The following is a 20,850-nucleotide window of genomic DNA, read 5'->3' as shown; positions in this document are numbered from 1 at the left end:
GCCTCTGAGGGTATGGAACTCTAATTGCCTGTTCAATAACAACTGGCGGACTCTATTCTGACTGTTGATGGTCTTCAGTAACCCTTTCTGAACCAGACTGTTCACCCATCTCTTTGTTCTGAACCACTGTTTGTGGAGGTCTAGGCTGCTCTGTTTGCTTCCCACTCCTTAGAGTAATTGCCTGAACTTGCTCCTTGGGGTTGACTTCAGTATTACTAGGCAAGTTTCCCTGGGGTTTGTTATTGAGCATATTGGCCAACTGCCCAACCTGTGTCTCAAGGTTTCGAATAGAGGATCTAGTCTCAGTCATAAATTGAGTCTGAGTATTAGTAAGAGTCAACAAAGCAGCTTGAAGTTCATTAGGTCTCTCAGGTTGAGGCATTGATTGTTGAGGCCTAAACTGTTGTGATGATGAAGCTTGATTCATAGGTGGCTGAGGCATGTTATTCTGAAACTGGCCCTGAAACTAAGGTTGTTGGCCTTGATTATTCTTCCACGAAAAATTTGGATGATTTCGCCACCCTGGATTGTAGTTGTTGGAGAATGGATTATTGAGCGGCCTTTGAAAGTTTCTCACCGCTTGAACTTGAGCATGATCCATTGAGGTGTTATTCATACAGATAGGGCACTGATCGACAGAATGAGTACCACCACACATTTCACACCTCACTGCCATCTGAACCGCATTAGCAGATACACTGCTCTGTTGCAACTACTTGGTCAAAGAGGCTACTTGCGCTGTTAAAGCAGTGATTGCATCCAGCTCATGCACCCCAGCTATCTTCCTAACTCCTGATGATCTTTCCTCAGACCACTGATGGTTGTTTGTAGCCATGTCCTCCAACAGCTCATAAGCACCAGTTGCGCTCTTGCTCATAAAAGTGCCACCTGCTGCAGCATCAATAATGGTTCTGGTTGTCGGACATAAACCATTGTAGAAGTTCTGTACTAGCATCCACTGTTCAATGCCATGATGAGGACATCTTCTCAGGAGTTCCTTAAACCGTTCCCACGCCTCATATAATGACTCTCCGTCATTCTGGCAAAAGTTATTTATCTCTCCCCTCAATTTAGCAGCTTTGGACGGAGGGAAGAATTTGGACAAAAATTTCTGAGCTAGATCTTGCTAGGTGACAATAGAGTTTGGCTGCAGAGAGTTCAGCCAAATTTTTGCTCTGTCCCTTAGAGAAAATGGGAAAAGCCTGAGCTTGATTGCGTCATCACTCACTCCATTGTATCTGAAGGTCCTACATAACTCCAGAAAATTGGACAAATGGGTGTGAGGATCTTCAGAGGGTAACCCATTGAATTGCACAGAAGACTGCACCATTTGTAGAATAGCAGGCTTTATTTCAAAGTTGTTGGCCTCTACAGTTGGTGGATGTATACTATTTTGTACTCCCGTCAGAGTGGGTAGCACATAATCTCGCAGGCTCCTCTCAGCATTGGTCTGAGCCTGAACCCCTCGTACAACTCCAGGAGTTTGAACATTCTTGTCATCCCTTTCATTTTGTGCCATCTTCACAGATTTCTGGGCCTCTCTCTTGTTCTTTCTGATTTGATTGCAAGACTTTTCAATCTCAGGATTCAGAGGAACAAGTGTGTCCTTTCCTTTTCTGCCACGCATATACCAAAATTAACCTGAGATAGATAAATCAAGCAACTAAACAGATTAGAAACAAGAGAAATTAAAATCAAATTAGAATAAAAATTAATTAGACTGATATTGATAATTATTTTCAGTCCCCGGCAACGGCGCCAAAAACTTGTTGCGAGATTTATAGCTATGCAAGTGCACACAGTCGCAAACTCGTAATAAAGTGGTAAAACCAAGTATTGTCCTCAAGGACTGATTTACCAATTACCAGTCAATTAATTTCTTATTCTATTTGATGAATTGAAATTTTTGATTTTTATAAATACAACAAAAGAAACTACAAATTGTAGAAATAATAATTGAAAATTAAATAAAATAACAACTAATGGGAAAACTCTTAATTTAATCACTGAGAAACAATTAGGATATTCAATCTCATCAACTATCCTCCCTATTATTCCCTAATGCAAAGTGTGAATTCTTCTTCTTTTGACCTAATTCAATTAACAAGTTGATAAAGTAGCCTATAATCATACTATGAATTATAAACTCAACCTAGATGACAATTTTCCTATATTTCTATGGTAAATTGAACCATGCAGGTAGCATTAATCTCAATCAACTAAATAATAGTTACACAATTAATTTAGATACTTTCGTTCAAAATTAGAATTATGTCCCATATAACCATAGCATAATTAAATCTCACTTCTCAGATTTTGACTTAAAATCATATGTAAATGACTAAAGATGGCCAATCAATAATCAATTTAAAAGAACAGATTATATGGAATTGAAGAAGATTGAAGAAGAAAGAAATTAAAATTGCATTAGGTCATAACAGAGATTCAAGTGATTCAATTGAACATCCTAAACAGAAAATTAGTTCATAGTCATAATACTAATCAAAACAAAAACTAAAGATAACATCAGGAAGAGAAACATGTAAAAATACTCTAAGCTTCAGCCTCCAAAACCAGAACTTCTCCCTCTTCCGTACATCCCTTTTCTTCTCCTTTTTCTTCATTTAAAACCTAGGATTTCAGATTTTAAATAGGCGGGCCGCGGCTCTACATACACTATGCCGCGGCCCGTATCACAATTTCTGGGCAGAAGATCCTCTCAATGCCACGGCTCTCTGAAGCCATGCCGCGGCCCGCATCAACGAATTCTGGGCAGAGTGCCCATCTATGCCGCGGCTCTCTCTAGCCATGCCGCGGCCCGAGGACTTCCTAAAAAAACAATGCTTCTGTTTCCCACCTAGCCGCGGCTCCACTTTGCTCATGCCGTGGCTCTTAAGGGAATTCTCAATTCTCCAAGTTTTTATCCCAAAATTTCACCAACACTTCCAAATTGTGTTGAGAACCATTCTTGATCAAAATATGATGGAAAACTCAGTTATTTCTTCCCTTTCTTTGGCATTTTCTTCCACATGCTCAATTCTTCCTGACATTCACAAAGACAAACAAACAAAGCATAAACCCACGCTAAATGAAGGAAAAACGAAATAAAAGACTACTAAAAACATCACCAAAACATGATAAAATCTAGACTCAACATGGACATGAGAAACTTCATTAGCATATAACTCCCTCATTATATGTACCACTGCAACATTGGGTTGTGAACAAAATTTATGTCAATTCCTCTTCTCAATTTGATCAACAATTTTTGGATAGGCATGACGATTCTCTAAATCAAAGCCTCTTTCCTTTACCATCATCTTCTGTTTGGTGATGGCTTGTTGGTAGCGCTTGAATGCCTTTCTGAAACAAACTTAGTTGTATCATATTGGGGCTCGAAAGAGGATGGGTCTTGGGCATTCTTTCTACTTCTATTAGGTGACATGTTTTTACTTCACAAAGTCACAAATAGACTCCCCTTAATTAACACAAATCACCTAATTCTTCACTACACAAATGCCCAAAATCACCAACCAAAACACCAGCAAAGTACCAAACAAAGTGCCCAAAGGATCTCACTCAAAAATAACCAACCAAATCCACCAATTCCTCAATTACTCTTCTCTTGGTTTTTTTTTTTATCAAAGACTTGGTATGCATAGACAAAACCAGGCTTTGAAAATGTATTCATGTATCCATAATCTCCCCAAAAGCAAGACAATCACTAATAAAATCTCAATTCGACCTTAGTGATCAACAATTATAACAATACTTCACCAAAAATTCGTAAAATCCAAAAATGCCCCAATTCTAACTCATATGCTCTTCAACAACCCAAAAATTATACAATGTAGATCAAGAACTTACTTGGTGTAGACAATGTAGGTTATGTTGGGAATTTATGGCTTTATACTTTCTAAATCAACAATGCATAATAGGAATAGTTCAATATTACAAACCCTAAATGCTATTCAAGAAACTTATTCAAAGAATGAATGAAAATCTTGATAATCAAAGAACCATGTTCATGGTATTAATGCAAATCTTGATTATAAAGGTTTAAGTGATTAAATGATTATAAGATGAACTTAGAAACATTTAATCACCAATACTAACACATAAAAACAATAGAATGACAAAATACAAGATTAAGGTTAGAGAGATACATCCTTTTTGTTGATGGTAAGAACTCGTCAATGAATTAAGGTTGGAAAACTTGACGACTTAAGAAGAAACTTATGAACTCAGAAGAACTTGTTAGAAACTTAGAGAAAAATTGCAAAAGAACAATGGAAGAAAACTTGTATATTTCTAGTAGAATAGTCTGGTGTTACAAGTATTTTCCAATCCCCTTTAAAGATTAGAGGAGGCCCAATTTGTAGGGGAGCTCTAGTGGGTCTTAGTACAAGAATGGTATCATGGAGACCAAGAAACCGTAGTACTACGAGGAACTTTAGGGGATCATGGCACAGGTGGTAGTGGTGTTGGGCTTCACGCCTGTCGGGCCTCATTGTGGTTGAAGGCGTGGGAGGATGTAGTCCTACTCCTAGTACTTTGTATGACCACTACTCCTCTAACCTATTACGACCACCACTCCTCTGACGTCCATGTCTGGTCCGTACTCCGTTCTACTCAAACCTTTTTCGTACCTCTACTTTATCTATATCTTGAGGAGCCCTTGAAAGCTTGAGTGTAAGGTGCTCATAGCTTGAATCTAAGGAGAGGCTTTGTCTTTAGACTGTATGGACCTATTGGGCTTATTTACTCTCAAAATCCATGGTGGTCCTAAGCTCGTACTCCAAGGTTGTTGAGATCTTTTGAATAACCCACCTAGCATCTAGGAAGCATCTCATGCGTTCCATGGTCTTGTGTAGGGTCACATCGATGCTTGGGATTCAGGGGGGCGTTGAGCTCGCCCCCCCTAGGTCACCCCCTGGGGTCTCCCCTGGGGGTCCTGGTGGGCGTGGACTTGGTCTTGGGGCTTCTCTTGTCTTCTTGTAGTACCTCTTGGATGCTTGTCTCTTGCATGGATTCTCTTGCCATTTCTAAAAGCTCACACTTACCCCCTAAGCAGGGTCACATTGATGCTTGGGTTTCAGGGGGGCCTTGAGCTTGCCCCCCAGGTCGCCCCTGGGGGTCCTGGTGGGCGTGGACTTAGTCCTGAGGCTTTTCCTGTCTTCTTGAAGTACCTCTTGGACGCCTGTCTCATGCATGGATTCTTTTTCCATTTTTCAGGGCTCACACTTGCCCCTTAATCTATAAGGAGGTGTCTCTCATCTTCTTGTAGATTGTTGGTGATGATTTATCCTAGAAAAATGGTATCCAGTAGAGGCAGTGTCTCACGCTCCTTGGTGTAGGAGTTAAGTTTGAGCTAAGTTGAAGATAAGTAGTGTCTTTGGCTTCCCTTTCTTTTTCTTTAGTTTGAAATCCCACATTTGGCCAATGATAATTATTTGTGGGAGGCACGGATCCCTAAGCACTTTTTCAAGAAACAAACTAATGTTCCCTCTCTTTTTGCACCCTTGGATTATATTTTGATCCAACGGTTCAGAATGATTGGATTTTCCTATACATACCTCCCTTTTTTCACATTTTACCCACACTTCCTTTCATTCTTACTTGGCTTAGTGGTTGGTAGCCTTTCCCTTTCTCCAAGATGTTGGAGGTTCAACACTTGATGGGAACATTTTTAAGGTAAATTTCATTTCTTTTCTTTTGTACTTTCATTTTGTTTTTTGTTAAGCGTGGAAAATTATTTCATCTAGACCATAGTTTGGAGTCTGTAACTCACTTAAGGTTGCCCCTTGCTCAAAGTTTCCCCTTGCATCCGCCCCCTACTTGAGGTCACACTTGTCCGAAGTCACCCCTCATCTTGAAACAACGTGCCTGAGCTCTTCTTCTTCTAGGTACACTTTTTACCCTACCTCTCTTCTGTTAGGATTAATGCCCTAAAATCATGTAAAGACATTTTATTGAATTTAAATAAAAGGACGATTTTATTATATTTGAATGTTATAATTATTATTTGAATTAATTATATGCTAATATCAAGAAGATCCCTTATTCATTCATGAGAATATGATCTTGTATTAGTACGAGAGAATTAAGATCATATATAATGAATAAAATAGTCAATAACATATTAAAGTATGGAATCTTTAATGAATGGTTACTAGTACGATTTGCTAAGTATACGAGATGTGAGTAATCTAGATTCAGATTATTGATGTGGATAAACATCTTAGTAAAGGTGTTGTATATAATAGAGATTATATATGACAAGACCAATGAGAATTAATTATCTTTATAAACTTGCCGTTTGATATAAATATTTAATTCTTATCATATTAGATGATCATTTGTAGATCAGTCTAAATCCTGAGTATTCATGAACTCTTGTTTATGTTTATTGGATCTTTTGATTCACTTGTCAATGTCTCTTAATACAATGAGGCTAATGAATTTTTTTTTGGGGATTCAATATCATGGATGGCTGGGAACATGAATTATAATAATGGAATACATACTTTCCTAACAGATCGAATATTGGTTCTCTTAAGGGTTAATTCTGGAACTGGATAGTTATTGAACTAAAATCTATAATTTGATTATAAATTAATTATTCACTAGTGAATGAATGGTACTTAGGGATCAAGAGGTAATTAGAAGGGTAAAATAGTATTTTTGACCAGCTCTAATTAACGAACCAATAAATGGAGGACAAAACTACATTTATCAATGGACTACAAGAGAAAACTCTGTAAATATAATTCTATAAATACCTAGAGTTCAATTCCATATTTATAGTGGAGTAATCATGGAATTAATAAATAAGATTATTAGAATAAATAGTTTAATTAATAACCTGGTTTATTGGAGCTTCATATTATAGGTCCATGGTCCCCAGATCACCTTTGTCCTACACAGTCTAGGGTAAAGATGTCAAAAGAAATATTTGTAGAGAGAAGGACTTAATTGCAAATGAATTAATTTTTCAGGGCAAGGAAATAATTATGTGATAGTTATGGGTAACTGATTAATTATTTAACTATATAGTTTTTATTTTGAAAAACTATAGGTTAAAATTAATATTAATCTTGTTTGGCTTAATATATAGAAAGAGAATAATAAATATCTTATTCATAATATGATATTTATTTATTTAATTTAAAATTGATATTTTAAGATAAAGTTAATTTTGAATTAATTGATATTTATATTGGGATACATATATTGTCTTAAAAGTTGATTAAACAAATAAATGAGAAAAATTAGGGAAACCCTAATTGATGAGGGCGACACACTCACTGTACAGTGAGTGTGTGGCGCCACACATAGGGATTCCCCATCCATGGAATATGAATTTTGAATTTCAAATTATTTTTTTAATCAGTTATTTGATTATTCTTTTTAAATATGATTTGAATAAATAATTAAATATAAATATAAATATCATATCAATTTTAGTTTGAATTTTATTTTTAATAAAAAAACATATTAATTAATCAGATTAATTATCTTTATAAATATGATAGTATGATACTTTCAGATTAAGGTTTTTTTATTAAGGAATTTTTAAGCAATTAAAAATTAGACTCTCTCTAAGAAAAGCGATAATTTTCTCAAACATGAAAACTATTCAATACCTCTTCTCTCAGTCAAACCTCTCTAGATCTCATGTGTTAAGTACATCTAGAGAGTCACAAAATCAACCTTTTGAATCCTACGTGCCCACACACGTCATTGTGTGTTTGAGGATTGGTTTGGAAGATCAAGGTGTGAACTTTCAGAACACTAGACAGGAAGATCGTTGATTTTATAGAAAAAAGATTCAAGGACGCTTGATAGGCTACAAGAGGTAATCCCCGATCTATTTTGTATGTGATTTAATATATATATATTTATATGATTCTGGCTGGTATTAATAATTATTAAAAATGGTCCATATATTCTGCTGCATACCTCTGATTTGGTCATTTAATACCAACCATTGGTATCAGAGCAGTCTATACATATATATATATATATTAAATAATGTGTGGGTTTCTGACATTTGTTATATGTTATTTGATATGTATATTGAATGGATGGATATGTTTTTTTTAATATATGGTTGAATGATGGATCGTGAATTATATGGTGCTATTGGGTTAGGAATTTTATTACTTTTCTAGATCTTGTGTGTGCCATAAAGGGCATATGATTTTTTGTAATTTTATTTTTGAAACATAATTTGAAAATTTGTACACAAAGAAAAGGAGAAGGACTCGAGCTTAGGGCCCGAGCCCTAGTCGCACGCACTAGCCCCAAGGCTTCCCTAGCCCACTCCACCACCAGCCCTGTGGCTCCCTATGTGCACCCAATGCCTGGCCGAGCCCCGCGCACGCTCGTGCGTCTACATCTATGCCATCTGCCTGAGTGCCCATGCTTCTTTCCCCAACCGCGTGCGCACCCGTGTGTCTGGCCAATCTCTTGTGTGCGCCTAGTCCCTGCCATGCGAACCTGTGTGCTAACTAGCCTGCCCAACTATGCACCCGAGCCCTTGGCTCCTTGGTGCTGTCGACCCGAGGGTTCCTAACCTAAACCCTAGATCCTAATTTTGTGCAAAATATCTTTTATTTAATTAATTATCTTATTTAATTCTATTAGAAAATAAAATGTCTTTTAGTTGATTAACATTTTAAATCTTAACTTTAAATAATTATTTGAATTTGATTATTTAATTATTTAAATTCAACTAAATTAAAAATATGAAGAAAATTTTATTTAATTAAAAGTTAGTTTCTAATTAATAGGTTGGGCATAACCAAATTCCTAAAGATTAGCAAGAAAGCCTAAAAGAGAGGAGATGCATTCTTGGAGAGTCTTGCAAGCTACAAAGGTTATTTTTGTAATTTTATTTCTATTTTTCAAGGTTTGTAAATTTAGAAATACCCAAAAGTACTCGATTCATCATTTATAGTTTATTTATTTAGTTATTGTATTTATTTAAATAAATGTTCATTAATTTTTGATTGATAACATGATTATGCATTAGTCAATTACATGCCATTCATGAAGCCCCACATAGTTGTTCATTAATCATGCATCTTTTAGAAACATGATTTTTTGGGATTGTCCTATTTGTTTATATGAATTGTTTTGGAGAAATCAATTGCATGTAAACTACTAAGTATTAAATTAGTTAAAACTTGGTAACTCACACCATAATAAAGGCAATAGATTTTATAGGCCTTTAAGATAACTAACTTTATTTAAAAAACATTTTAGTAAAGTTAGATGAATGTAAAGGGTAATTATCTAGATCACATTAATTATAGAAACATGCTCTTTTATAGTTTTAAATGTATTTTTGTAATTAATAACATTCATAGGGTTATTAATAAACTAGTAATTAAATTAGAAATAATTGATTAGTTTAATATAACACATTAAATCTAAAATAGTAAGAGGGAGAAGGTGAACATCTCAATGTGACCTAGGGTCTCTATTATTAGTACAACACCTTGAGATATGAATAAGGTCTCAAGGCGGCTTTGTTTCCGTCCCCCTAAGGAAGGTTTATAGACATATTAATACCAAGGTTGACTTCTTACAAAGATAGGAAGGATTGATGTATTTTAGACTTGACTGATCCTAAGGCGGCACTCTCTAAGTTAAGTCATGAATTCCGAAATAATGGGTTACACTTACAAAGATGCAATTAAGCTTTTGTAGGGGATAATTGCATCTTGACCAAACTAGAGGTAATTTATATTTAAAAGAGAAAATGCAGAGTTATTTTAAGTTTTAAATTATAAAGACAAGATTGTCTTATAAGCTATTTGAATTTAACTTGACCGACCCTAAGGCGACACTTTATTTGTTGGGTAGTTTTATCGTGGAATAGTAAATGTTTATTTATGTGTTTTAATTGTTGCATTCATGCATCATGTCTACTTTCCAAATAATTGATATTTTTCAAATGATGTTATTATTGTATTTTATTTATTTTAGTAATGTCGAACGGTGGCTGTAATGCCCCAAAATCCCTAATAAGGTTTAGGACCTTGGTTAGGAGGCCGGGAGGGCCATAATTGATTTATTATGCCGTTAAATGATTATATGCATGTTTATGAGAAATATATTATTATATGATGATAAATGCATGCATATGGGTCCACATTTTATTATAAGGGAATTTTGGTAATTTGGCCCGTTGATGGCGTAATTGTGTATTTTCATGCATGTTGGTGAATTTTGAATAAGACCACATTATAATGTGGATTTTTTTTTGAGCCATTCGACATGAGACGATCTGTGAATGCATGTTATCGGTCTGGTCATAACGGGGTTAATTCCGGGGCTTAGGGTGATTCTCGAGGTAATTTGAGGATTAGAACATTACCAGGAATTAAAGGGTAATGGGATGGGATTTATTAGAATTTGAGAATATTGAGAATAATGGGAATTGGCTGGCGTTAATTATGATTAACAAGAAAGGCACGAAAGGATAATTTTTCCCTTGGTAGCCTTAAGAGGATTTTAAATAACCTACGGGAATTTTAGTCTTTTGATCCTAAAGGATATCTATGAGCCATTTAAGCTTAGAAGGCTGTAGAAAACAGAGCACTCCTTCACCTTCTCCCGTTCATCATTTCTTCTTGATTTTTGAAGCTCTTTTTGAGGAACCAAGCTAGGGAACCAAGCCTTGAGGGTTTCGGGTTATGCTCTACCATTGAAGAGGGTGTGTTACTGAGATTGAGGTGAGTTTTTAGCCATTAAAACTCTTGTTCTTGCTTTGTTTTTCTATTTGAGTTTCAGCTGGATTTTGAGTTGGATAATGGGAATTGATGGGAGTTTTTGGCTAGGGTTACTTGGGTTGTGATTCCTAGGTCATGTGTGGATGGATTTTGGGTTCATTTGGGGGGTTTGGATGGAGTTTGGAAGCTTGTTTTGAAGGTTGGAAATGGAGGAATCGAAGGAGGGAAAAGCCATGGTTGATCAGCCTGATTGTAGCGCTACAGCGCTAGCCAGGGGGCTTTCATCCCTGCCAATAGTGCTAGGGCGCTAGGGGGTAGCGCTACAGCACTACCCTGCTTTTCTAGATTCCTGTTTTAGGCACTTTTGAGGGTTTTTGGCTCGGGGTTTCAATTCCTAAGGCTCGGGATCGAATCTACTCACCGTTTGGGTACAATTCGGGGTCCCGTGAGTGAGGTTTAGGTCAAGACCCTTTTATTGTTGATTTTCATTAATGGAGATTGAAATTGGTTATGACTAGGTGACCGCTAAGGAATCAAAACGATTGATCATTCTCAAGGGTCGTTCAATTGTTATTTCTCGCTCTAACCAGAGGTAAGAAAACTGCACCCCATATGTGACATGCATGGTTATTATTGAGGCATGTTGAGTGTTTAAATGTGGACATAGGTTGCATATCAAATTCTTAGAAAATCTTGTTCACTTGTGAATGGCACTGACTTATTAGTTAGAATCGACAATGGTGTTAGTATTAATTGTGAAGCTGTGACTCATTAGTCAAGTTCGGCAGTAGTACTGAGCATTGGTCGTATGGAATTGACTTATGAGTCAAGGACGATTTTAGCGTGTTTAACGCAAGCTAAAAATATTAGATCTAATCGACATCTGCATTGAATGACTCATCATGAGCATTAATGCTGGACCGACCTTAAGTTTGATGAAAACCAAAAGCGCTTGTCTAGTCTAAAGGCTAGTTATTTAGAGCCAGAGCCAGAGCCAGAGCCAGAGCCAGAGCCAGAGCCAAAGCCAGAAAGGCTAAGGTGACCTACACGTCACATGGCTAGGAGGGTATGGGACCTCCGAGATTGACTTATTAGTCATCTGACCGAGATGGACTTATCAGTCATCTAATCGGGATAGACTTATTAGTCATCTAATCGAGATAGACTTATTAGTCATCTAATCGAGACAGACTTATTAGTCATCTAATCGAGATAGACTTATCAGTCATCTGACTGAGATGGACTTATTAGTCATTTGACCAAGAAAGAATTATCAGTCATCTGACTGTGATAGACTTATCAGTCATCTGACCGGGATGGACTTATCAGTCATCTGACCGGGATAGACTTATCAGTCATCTGACCGAGATAGACTAATCAGTCATCTGACCGGGACGAACTTATCAGTCATCTATTTAGAGAGTGACTTATTAGTCATCTACCTCAGAGAGACTTATTAGTCATCTACCTCAGAGCGAGAGACTTATTAGTCATCTACTCAGAGTACAGGACTTCACAAACATTTATTTGTACCTGCTTGCATGCATGAATATGGTTATTACTGCTAGGCATGCCTATTATGACTTAGTAACATGTTATTACTTGTTCATGAGCATATTGAGTTTTCTTGCTGGGCTTTGGCTCATGGGTGCTATGTGGTGCAGGTAAAGGCAAAAGAAACCTGGACCATCCTTCAGTTGGAGAGCTTAGGTGGCGATGTGTACATATGCGGCTGCTCGACCACCACGACCGAGGGTTTAAAGAGGAACTAGGGTTAAACCCTATTTTGCCGCTTAGGTCGCCTGATTGTAAATATTTTGCTGTAATTAACCTTTAAATTATATTTTTGGGATCCCAATGTATAAAGTAAACGTTTTAGTGAAACGTTATATCTTAACCAAAAATTTTAACCCTAAACCGCTAAGCATACTTAGTTACACGATTATGGCCAAATGACTCGGTTAGCGAGTTTAGCACTGTTTAAATGCACACCGTAACGATCCCTAGAGATTAGGGCATTACAGTGGCAATCCAATAACTGTTTTACTTTCACTTATAGAACTTAATGGTGATAATTTTATAAGATGAAAATCAACCTAAATCTTATGCCCGCTGCCACTTCCCTGTAGAATGGTCAGGACAAGTATGATGCCTGGATTCAATCCAACAACAAGGCAAATTGTTACATGCTTTTGAGCATCAATGATGTTCTGAGAACAAAGCATGAACCCATGGAAACTGCATTTGAGTTAATGGATTCTCTGTAGGCCATGTTTGGGCAGCAATTTGATTAAAGTAGACATGAGGCTACCAGAAACTACATGACTACTAAGATGAAGAAAGGTATTTCTGTACGTGAACATATCTTGCACATGATTAACGTGATGCATGAAGAAGAAATACATGGGGCCATCATTGATGAGCGTACACAAGTAAGCATCATATTGGAATCACTCACTCTTGCCTTTTCTGCGTTCACCACCAACTATATTATGAATAAGTTAGAATTCAACATGACCTAGCTATTGAATGAACTGCAGACATTTGAGTCTCTTAACAAATCCATTACTAAAGAGACTGAGATAAATGTGGTAGAGGAGGAACCTTCAAACTCTAATGATAAATCCAAGAAGAGGAAGAAGAAAAATGATAAGGACAAATGAAAGGGCAAGAAGTCCAAGAAAAGAAATAAGGCACCAAAGGCCCAAGAGAACAAGAATGATAACAACTCTAAGAAGAAAGAACAAAAAGAAAATTTTTCCACTGTGGAGTTGAAGGTCACTGGAAGAGAAACTGTAAAAAGTATCTCTTTGAGCTAAAAAAGAAAGGTAAAATATGATTTACTTATACTTGAAGCGTGTGTAGTGGAAGACGACATGTCATCCTAGGTTTTTAGATTCAGGAGCCACTAACCATGTTTGTTCTTCTATGCAGATACTTGAGTCATCGAGGGAGCTGGAAGATGGCGATGTCACCATGCGAGTTAGAAATGGAGCACTCGTTTCAGCTAAAGCAAATGGAACAGTCCATTTACATTTTGAGAACAATTATCTTGTTTTGAACAATGTTTATTTATTTCTGGATTTTCTAGAAATTTAGTTTTTTATCTATGTTGCATGAACAATTTTTTGATATTTCTTTTAGTAATAATGAGATTGTTATTTCAAAGAATGGTTTCAAAACATTTCAAGCAACACATATAAACAGATTGTATATGCTCAAACCTAATGAATGAATGATTAATAACTCAGAATTATTTAAAGTAGCTTGTTATCCCTATTTTTCGCCCGTGACACGTGGCATGACCCAATGGGTCCGTAGGCCGTCTTAAAGAGGTCTAGGCCCATCCTGAGACCAATAAGCAAGGAAGGAAGGAAGAAACCCTGATAACCTGAGCACCATCGAGCCCAATAATGCTCAATGGGCGTGAGCGTAACAAAGGAACCGAGACAAAGATGCAGGCCAAACTTATCTCCCTGGTCCCGACCAACCTACATCTTTCGGGATGCCAATTGAGGTGGTAGACTAACTAGTCGATGGAAATAGACCTTGTTAAGAATTCAGGGGAGATATTCAGTGTCACAATGTATGTCTTGGAAAACGAACCCGAGTCCTTGTGAACGAACCAGGATTCTGGTAAATAAATTGGGACATCAGTAAATGAACCCGAACCATACGTCTAGATAGGGTAAGCTTGATCTTCCCTGATGCTGACATGTCCCCGAGAAATCCGAAAGTTGGCCTCCTCAACTAACCTGCAGAAGAGGGTACAAACGGAACGTACACTGTTCCTAGGAAACAATGCTGCCACTACTCTGATAGATCATGTCCCCAGGATCCCCTTAGAAGCCCACGTGGACCAGTCCTAGCTAACGTACTATGGGAAGTTGTAAGGCTTGGCCATGCCCAAGTAGGCCCAATGGGCCCATATTACTACATTTTATTATGTAGCATTCTTTGTATTATGACTCCATTAGCGAACAAACTGTGATTACATCCCTATTGGGCTCGGATTAGTCTGGCCCAAGCCCACTGCACTTGACTGCCTATAAATAGGGCTAATTGTGCACTGTAGTAGGGATCCCAGATTTTCACTTGAACGCAATTACTCTGCTAAAACTTGTAGAAAACTCCATTTTCATAAAGTTCCCTAAAGTCTAATACTACTAACTCGTGGACTAAGGCTCATTAACACCCCAACCACGTCAAAACTCTGATTGTTCATCTCAAATCCTTCCTTTTCACCTCTTGCTTCTTAATACATTTATAGTTTTCAAAAAACTCAGTAAACATAGCAAAACCGCAAGGAAAAAAAGATAAAAAGTTTCAAATGAGGATGACACATATCTTTGGCATCTTAGACTTGGTCATATAGGTCTAGATAGGATAAACCGGTTAACAAAAGATGGACCTTTGAGAGAACTAACATTTGGAACTCTTCCGGTTTGTGAATCTTGTCTAGAAGGTAAAATGATCAAACGTTCTTTCTCAGTGAAAGGAAATAGAGCTAAAGAACCTTTGGAGCTTGTACACAGCGATGTTTGTGGTCCAATAAAAGTACAAGAAAGAGGTGGGTATGAGTACTTCTTCACTTTTACTGACGATTACTCAAGATATGGTCATACTTACTTAATGCTTAGGAAATCTGAAACCTTTGGTAAGTTTCAAGAATTTAAAGCAGAGGCTGAGAAGCAATTAGGTAAGACTCTTAAGACACTTTGATCTGATCGAGGTGGAAAATATTTGGATTTAGAATTTAAAGATTTCTTTCTGGAGCATGGTATCCTATCCCAACTCACACTGCCAGGAACGCCACAACAAAATAGTGTTTCTGAAAGAAGAAACAAGACCTTGTTAGACATGGCTAGGTCTATGTTAAACTACTCTTTGCTTCCTCTCTCATTTTGGGGATATGCATTTCAAACGAAGACTTATTTTGAATGTAGTCTCATCTAAGACCATAAGCAAAACACCACTAGAACTGTGGAATGGAAACAAACCTAGTTTGCACCATTTCCACATTTAGGGCTGTCCTGCTCATGTTCTTAGATCTAAATCAGGGAAACTTGATTTGAGGTTTAAAGTTTGAATTTTTTTGGGCTACACTCCAGAGACAAGAGGCAGTTATTTCTATAGTATCAAGGATAAAAAAAGTATTTAATTTCACAAATGCAACCTTCCTTGAACACGACTATATGAATAACTATAAACCTCAGAGCAAGGTAGTTTTGGAGGAACTCCCAGCTGATAAGATTCCATCACAATCATCTTCATCATTAAATGATAAACGAAAAATTGAGGAAACCACTATTCCTGAAAAGGAAATCCCAGTGCAACGTCATAGTGGGAGGATTGTGAGACAACATGTTCGCTACGAATATGAGGGACATGTCCTTGTTTCTGATACAGACGAGGATGATCCATTAAACTTTTACAGATGCAATGAATGATCCTGAAAAGGAGAATTGGAAAGAAGCCATGAACCAAGAAATGGAATCTATGTATTCCAATTCTGTCTAGGAACTTGGGGACCCACCTGAAGATGTTAGGCCTATTGGGTGCAAATGGATATATAAGAAGAAAATAGGTGTAGATGGGAAAGTAGAGACTTTCAAAGCAAGGCTAGTAGCCAAAGGTTATACTCAGAGAGAAGGTGTTGATTATGAAGAAACATTTTCTCCTGTGGCCATGCTTAAATCCATTCGCATCCTCTTATCCATAACTACTGCCAATGGAAAATGGACATCAAGATAGATTTTCTGAATGGATATCTTGATGAAAGTATCTATATGGTACAACCATAAGGGTTCATCAAGAATGGAGAAGATCAAAAGGTGTGCAAGTTGCTGAAATCCATTTATGGATTAAAGCAAGCATCTAGATCTTGGAATATCACCTTTGATAAAACAATTAAAACACATGGCTTTGAACAGAATATCGATGGAGCATGTGTATACAAATACATCAAAGCAAAAGTGGTAGTTTTCCTAGTTCTTTATGTTGATGACATTTTTTTCATTGGGAACAATGTAGAGACATTGTCAAACATGAAGAAATGATTAGCCAAAAAGTTCCAAATGAATGATTTGGGCGAGGCGAGCTATGTTATGGGAATCCAAATACTAAGGGATAGGAAGAACAAGCTTTTGACACTTTCTCAGGCTAATTATATAGATAATGTGCTTGAAAGATTCTCTATGGAGAATTCCAAGAAAGACCAGTTACCGAACAGACATGGAATTACTCTCTCCAAGGAACAATGTCCTAAGACAACTCAGGAGGAAGAGGATATGAGAAAGTATCCCTATGCTTTAGTAGTTGAGAGTCTAATGTGTGCTGTGTTGTGTACAAGGCCTGACATATGTTATGCAGTAGAGATTGTAATTCATTATCAATCAAATCCTAGTTTAGAACACTGGATTGCAGTAAAGCACATTCTCAAGTATCTTAGGAGAACAAGAGATTATATGCTTGTATATTCGGGGGGTGAGATGAACCCTACTGGATACACTATTCTGATTTCCAATCAGACAAAGACAGTCGAAAGTTGATGTTTGGGTCAATGTTCACTCTTGGTGGAGGAGCTGTGGTCTGGAGAAGTATTAAACAATCCAGCATAGTAGATTCAACCATAGAATCTGAATAAATAGCGGCTTGTGAAGTATCTAAGGAAGCAATTTAGTTGAGAAAGTTCTACATTGGTCTGGAAGTAGTTCCAAATATGGATAAGCCACTAATCCTATACTGTGACAATAATGGAGCAGTAGCTAACTCCAAGGAACCAAGAAGCCACAAGAGAGGAAAGCATAAAGAAAGGAAGTTCCATATGGTTAGAGAGATTGTACACCGAGGTGAGGTGACTGTTATAAAGATAGCGTCGGAACAGAACCTGACTAACCTGTTTACCAAGACACTTCCTACTAAAGTCGTTCATGGGCCATGTGCGTAATACGAGATTAAGGGAGATGAATCACTTTGTTTGAGGGCAAGTGGAAGATTTTTAGGATTAATGCCCTAAAAGCATGTAAAGAAATTTTGTAATGCCCCGACTAATTCTAGACCTCAGACCATTAAAAACTACTAAACATAACTACTATTTTGGAATACATTCAAGAAATAATAGGACTTTATTATAAAAATCCAAAATACGGTACGGGATCCCATTGTTTAATACATAAAAACAAAAAGAAAACATAATCTTTAATGAATTGTCCAAAACTATATGCGGAAAATAAATACATAATTAAAGACTTAAAATAACTTCATCCTTGATCTTCCAGCAGTCCATTCAATCAGTCCATCCCTAATACACATGCCAAGCTGCCATGAATCTATTCCGCCTTCCAAGTTTATTTTCCTGCACCATCTAAAATAAAAGGAATGAGCCTAATGGCCAGCAAGGAAAATCTACTAAAAACATATATCATAAATCATAGGACTATATCATAAAACATATACTATAAAACGTATGACGTAAAAACGTATATCATATAGGACTACAATATTAATGGCCATTAACTCATTACAGTAGCATGTAATAAAACCATCTAGGTCCTCAGTCTACTAATCGAGGTAGGTTAGATCACAAAATAGTATATGATAACCCATCTAGGTCCTCAGTCTACTAATCGAGGTAGGGTAAATCATAACTCTAATCCACGATAATGATAAAAATCTTGGGGTTTGCTATCTAAGCAACCATAAGCCCCAAGCGACTAACAACATATTCATACATATATACATAACACATAGCATATAAAAATATCATAACACATATAATCTAACCTATTTTCCTTACCAAAAACTGGGATATTGGAGACAAGAACGGGATTGGAAAACTCCTAAAATCACCAATAAGAATCACGAGTTTCTAAAGAAATGGAGATAAAAAAGAGATCTAAACCATCAAGATAGAAACTTACCGAAGAACCTTAAGTTTCAAGAACTTAAACACCTAACCAAAAGCCATAATAATGAGTTAGGATTTGAAAGAAAATGAAAAAAAAAAAAAATGAACTACGATGGATTAAACCTGAGGATAAGAATACCTTGAATGAACTAGAACTCTGATCTACACCTCGATACTGAAATAACACTCTATCTTACTTCCCAAGTGTTTAGAAAAGCTTATATTGAAAAAAGATTTTATCCCAAAACCCTAGTGTTTTCTCTCTTAGAATAAACTTAGAAGCTTGGAGCATCTAAAGAAAGCTTGAATAATGAATGAAATGGCTGAGTTCTAGGTCCTATTTATAGAGTTCAAGGAGTGAAACTAACCCTTTTAAAATGAATAAATAAATGAATAATAGTTGAATAAATTTGAATTTTCGTTTCAACAGATGCCCAGAACTCGGTCAAAAACGTTTAAGAGCAAGTCCAAGTGGTTGAGGGCTGTTTCTAATTTAAATCCACAAAGTTTCAAAAATGGCTCCAAGAGCCGATATATCGCCTACCCTAGGCGATATATCGCCCTTACCTATGCCCCAAGCTTTCGTGGTTTCATTCATGCGAAATCGACGTGTTTTCCGTATCATCCGTAGGCGACATGTCGGCCCCTATAGCTGTGATATATCGACATACACTGATATTTTAAACACATTTTTGCACATTTTCAGCATACTTGAAGTTTGTGAAAACAACTTTGACTGAGTAAAACATAATCCTAACAACTGCTAGAAGGTTCTAGAGCTTCTAGATCTATCTTTTATTAATTTATTCATCTAAAATCCTTAAATCCTTAAATAAACATACATGTGACAAGTGTCACGCTCTTAATAATTCTATCTAAACCTTAGGTTATAATAAATATTATTTGTAAGACCAGCTATATTAATCAAACCTTATGTTAAAATTAATATTTCTAAACTATAGGTTAAACTTATAAAATCCATAACTATTTCTATGAGTTTCCAACTAAATCTCGACTTGAACCAATATCCACGAAAACTAAAATACTCCAAGCTACTACTATTACTACTGCTATCTAGCTAAGTATAATTCCGAGACGATACACATTTTATTGAATTTAAGTAAAAGGACGATTTTATTATATTTGAATGTTATAATTATTGTTTGAATTAATTATATGCTAATATCAAGAAAATTCCTTATTTATTCATAAGAATATGTTCTTGTATTATTAAGAGAGAATTAAGATCATATATAATGAATAAAATAGTCAGTAACATATTAAAGTATGAAATCCTTAACGAATGGTTACTAGTACGATTTGCTAAGCATCCGAGATGCGAGTAATCTAGATTCAGATTACTAAAGTGGATAGACATCTTAGTAAATGTGTTGTATATAATAGAGATTATATATGACATGACCGATGAGAATTAATTATCTTTATAAACTTCCCGTTCGACATAAACATTTAATTCTTATCATAATAGATAAATATTTGTAGATCAGTCTAAATCCTGAGTATTCATGAACTCTTGTTTATGTTTATTGGATCTTTTGATTCACTCGTTAAGGTGTCTTAGTATAATGAGGCTAATGACTTTTTTTTTTTTTGGAGATTCAATATCATGGATGGCTGAGAACATGAATTACAATAATGAAATCCATACTTTCCTAATGGATCGAATATTGGTTCCCATATGGGTTAATTCTAGAACTGAATAGTTATTGAGCTCAAATCTATAATTTGATTATAGATTAATTATTCGCTAGTGAATGAATGGTACTTAAGGATCAAGAGGTAATTAGAAGGGTAAAACAATATTTTTGACCAACTCTAATTAACGAATCAATAAATAGAGGACATAATTACATTTATTGATTATATCAATAGACTACAAGAGAAAACTCTGTAAATATAATTCTATAAATACCTAGAGTGCAATTCCATATTTATAGTGGAGTAATCACATAATTAATAAATAAGATTATTAGATTGAAGAGTTTATTTATTAATCTGGTTTATTGGAGCTTCGTATTATAGTTCCATGGTCCCCAGATCACCTTTGTCTTACACTATCAAGGATAAGGATGTCAAAAGAAAGATTTGTAGAGGGAGGGACTTAATTGTAAATGAATTGATTTTCCAAGGAAAGGAAATAATTATGTGATTGTTATGAGTAATTTATTAATTATGAAT

The 20,850-nt window shown here is 36.1% G+C and overlaps 1 non-coding gene across 1 annotated transcript; it reads left to right on the top strand.

Moving 5' to 3' along the window:
- The first annotated feature begins 965 nt into the window (after positions 1–965).
- On the top strand, positions 966–1,072 carry LOC133833509 (small nucleolar RNA R71). Its single transcript, XR_009892886.1, has one exon. It is a non-coding gene; the product is annotated as a small nucleolar RNA R71 (small nucleolar RNA).
- The last annotated feature ends 19,778 nt before the right edge of the window (positions 1,073–20,850 follow it).

The sequence above is a fragment of the Humulus lupulus genome, chromosome 4 (genome assembly GCF_963169125.1).
Source record: "Humulus lupulus chromosome 4, drHumLupu1.1, whole genome shotgun sequence".
In the NCBI taxonomy this organism is placed as follows: Eukaryota; Viridiplantae; Streptophyta; class Magnoliopsida; order Rosales; family Cannabaceae; genus Humulus; species Humulus lupulus.
This window is presented reverse-complemented; position numbering and strand designations above follow the sequence as displayed.